Genomic DNA, 4,231 nt, shown 5'->3' with positions numbered 1-4,231 from the left:
ATAGTAGTGAAATGGGCAGACACATGGTAGATGAATCACTGGTTAGGCCCTAGCTGGAATATTGTTTCAAATTCTGGTAACATCGCAATTTAGGAAGGATGTTAAGACCTTAGAGAGAGGGCAGAGGAGATTTACTAGAATGGTACCAGGGATGCGGGACTTCAGTTATGTGGAGAGACTAGAGATGTGATTGTTCTCCTTAGAGCAGAGAAGGTTATGGGGAGATATAATAGATGTGTTCAAAATGAAGGGTTTTGATATAATAAATAAGGAGAAACTGTTTCCAGCGGCAGAAGGATCAGTAATTGGCAAAAGAACCAGAGGTGACATGAAGGAAAAAAATTATGCAATGAGGTTTGATTTGGAATGCACTGCCTGAAAGGATGGTGGAAGCAGATTCAATAGTAACTTTCAAAAGGGAATTGGATAAATATTTGCAGGGGAAATATTTGCTGGGCTATGGGGAAAAAGCAGGGATTGGAACCAATTGGATAGCTCTTTCAAAGAACAGGCAAGATGGGCCAAATGGCCTCCTTCTGTGCTACATCTTTCTATGATTCTATGATCCATATTCTTGTATCTCAGTAGATGTACTGAACACATCTATTATATCTCCTCATAACCTTCTCTATTCTAAGGAGAACAATCACATCTCTAGTCTCTAACTATAATGCATGTTGTGTCATCATCATCAGAGGCAGTCCCTTGAAATCGGGGAAAACTTCTTACCCTGGTTTTGACAAGCAGCCAATTCAGAAATAGCCAATGGATACTGCACTAACTGTTTATAAATAGTGAATTGTTTGATAAAGAATACTGGAGACATAGTTTCAGAGAGTGTTAACCACAATACAACATTTTTCTTTAGCATTTATTTGTTTAACAAGAACAGAAATGGTAATTGTATATTTACTTATTGAACATATATTTTGACACTTTTTTTCTCTAATGTTAAGGAAACTATTGCAAGCACATTCCTCAAAAACCCTGTCTAGTCCCAATTAATGGGTTATGGTCAAGTGAATTTCTTCCTTTTACATGGGATCTGGGGATATTTACTGGTGTTTGGGGAACTGCATTTGTGATTCTATCCATTTAAGGCCACTGATATATAGTGACTGAATACTTTTATTACAAGGAATTCTGGGATTTTTACCAGTATTCTGAGGATCAAATTCAGTCCATTTTTATTTGAAAACCATAAATGAATGACTTTGGTTATGACAGGCCATATACAAAAATCAAGCCAGCGCAGGAGTTGAATACAATTCAATTTTCACAGAATTTAGCAGAATGGGTCATAACAGCTCATGCCTAATTTCATCAGCATGAGCACAAACCTCTCATAAAAGCTTTTCCCCACTTGTAAGGAATCCTTCGCATCACCTCAGCTTCATCTATTATTCCTGCTGAAATATCTTCTCTTTGTTGACGGTCAATTGGTAAAATTGTTTCTCTCCCTTTTACCAATTTTAACATAGGTAACATTATCAAATTTATGTCTTATCTTGTAACACTGTTGTGAAGCACCTTGGGATGATTTATTACATTAAAAATGCTATATAAATAAAAGTTATTATTATTATCAGTTGTAGGATTGCAAAATTCGTGGGAAACGCCCCCCGATGTTTGGACTCATTGGAAAAGGAATTTAATTTGGAACTGTCAACCAGAAAGTTTGGGATCCTAAAGTGCACATGGAAGAAACTACGAGTTTTTATCAAATTTGGGATTTTTACAAGGCAGATTGGGTCCATGTGGAAAGGGCTGAAAACTAAAGGATAACTATCAAAGAAACCAGTTTTGGGTATTGAAGCTGTCTGGGATATTTGAAGCTAAACAAATTGTCTGGGGAATTGTGTAAACTAGAAAACCCTTCTCCCCGGGAGACATTAACATAGCAACAATCAACCCAGAGATTGCCAGCCATCACTCTGAGCAGGAAACCCACCCAACGCATACATAACGATAATGGCCCATCCAGCCCACATGGAAAAACCAGGCCTAGGCGGACGTTGCAAATAACAAAGCTAATTTTTTCCCGATCAAGAAACAAATTCGAAAGATCGACACATCCAAGATAGGTTACCATTAATGGGCCCGCCAAAATATGACAAAGAGATATCAAGCCCGCCAAAATTAAAACAAAGAATCGGGGCTGATTTGACGTACAGATTAAAATGGCTCCCAAAGTATAACTGGGGCCTGGTTTTTAACAAAAGGGGAGCAGGCATTCATTTATTCGAAGAGAGGAAGGACGGAGAGAGACAGTTTTATGCAGCTCTTCTGAGCACCAACATCTCCAACCTCGACGACACTCCTGGGCCACACTGCCCTGCTATCGAAAGAAGAAGGAAGAACATCATCGCGGCAGAGAAAGCAGTTCCCAGTAACTTCGGACATTGCCATCACGGCAGCAACTGACCACAGCCAACGTGATAACATCGAAAGCACCGTGATCGACCAATTCCAAAACCAAAACTCCTCAAGAAGAAACCAAAGATTCGAAAGTTTCCACTCTACAATCTAGTCCTAGCTACCAACAGGTGAAACATTACCTAAAGAGACATTAAAACCTACTGCTGATGGAAGAAAGTGGGTACTCACCCCATCAGTCCAATACGCGCCCTACCGCATCAGCGGACATCACCCAACTAAAGACTATGCAGTAAGAAGTCTTCTACGACTTTCGGGGTACGGCAAGCAGAACCTACAGAGTCCCGCAAACCCTGAAATCGTGAATCACTGCCAACTGATAATAAAGGATTGGTGAGCATGATCCCTGTTTGCCTTGGAGTTTAACGTAGTCAGAGTTAGGCATTGGGAAGTGGGAGGTGTACCATTTTCTGTAACCCCTTTTGAATGTGTGATGAAGTGTTCTTTATTCTAGTTATTACAAGCTCGACATTGTACTTTTCTTGTCCATGATAAAATCAAAGTTCTTTGCACCAAAACCAGTTGTCTCTTGCACTTTGTCACATCCCCAAATAAATCCAAAGCCTAGAATCCATGGCGTGGGAGCGATTCGAACCACTCAGAAGGTCAGAGGTGAACCTAACCCCACAGACCACCCCCTACACAGTGATATCTCTTCCTTGAACCAATCTTCTGACTATTATTTGTTGGTAATTAGCCGAATAGCAGCTGTTGGTTATGATTCTGATATTCCCATTTACACCTCTTCTCAACCCATCTTTTGTTTCTTTACTTGTCCCATTACCATCTCTTTCACCTTGCACCATCATCACTTTTGTCATTTATTCTCCCCTGCCTTCCACCCTATCACAGACCTTCCCTTTTGTTCTTTCCTCCCCTCCCCACTTTCCCTGCCTCTGTTCTTGCTTAAAACCTGTTACATCTCTAACATTTTTGAGTTCTGATGAAAAGTCATCGACCTGAAACGTTAACTATGTTTCTCTCTCCACAGATGCTGTCTTACCTGCTGAGTATTTCGAGCATTTTCTTTTTTTATTTCTGGCTATCATGTCAGTTGAGACAATTCCATTCAACAATGTTACTGGTCCACCTTCCTGGCTGTCAGGTGCTGATTTGCAGATTGCATGTTCACCTGCAGAGGGCATAGTGTGTTACTGTAGTTAATTTGCTTTTAGTGCAAGTTCAAATTGGTCCTGGAACAGTTTAAAATTAAGCTCATTGGCTCATAACTGAGTTCAAGCAGTTCAAACAAACCAAAATTAGACATGTACTGTAAATATATTCACTATCAATTCCATTTCCAGGTGGGCATTTGAAGTTCCCATGTAACTCATAAAGGAACTTGGTTGCTATATATTAGGTGCCCGAATTTGGTCAAAGCCAAGTTCTGTCCGTTTTTCGGTGGTACCTGGGCCGTGTGTGATTTTTTTTTCCAGCGCAGTACCGCTGGGGCTGAGTGGGCGGGACATCCACCCGCTTTTCTCGGCGGTCGCGGGAGCGGAGTGCAGTGGGTGGTGGTGAACGGAGGAGCCCTTTCGACTGGGGAATCATTGGCTCCTGAGTTGTACACTCGCACATGCTGCTGTCAAGCTCCGCCCCCTGAGAGGCACCGAAAAGAGGCCAGAGACTCCGACCTGAGATCACTGTTGAGAGGGGCGGAGGGGGGAAGGGGGTAGAGAGATCGCTGTGAGGGGGGGAGGGGGGAGGGGAGACTGCTGTGGGCGGGGGGGAAAGATTGTTGTGGGGGTGGAACGATCGCTGTGGGGGGGGGGGTGGGGAGAGAGATCGCTGTGGC

This window comes from Pristiophorus japonicus, chromosome 4, assembly GCF_044704955.1.
Source record: "Pristiophorus japonicus isolate sPriJap1 chromosome 4, sPriJap1.hap1, whole genome shotgun sequence".
Taxonomy (NCBI): domain Eukaryota; kingdom Metazoa; phylum Chordata; class Chondrichthyes; family Pristiophoridae; genus Pristiophorus; species Pristiophorus japonicus.
Note: the sequence above shows the minus strand (reverse complement) of the source record.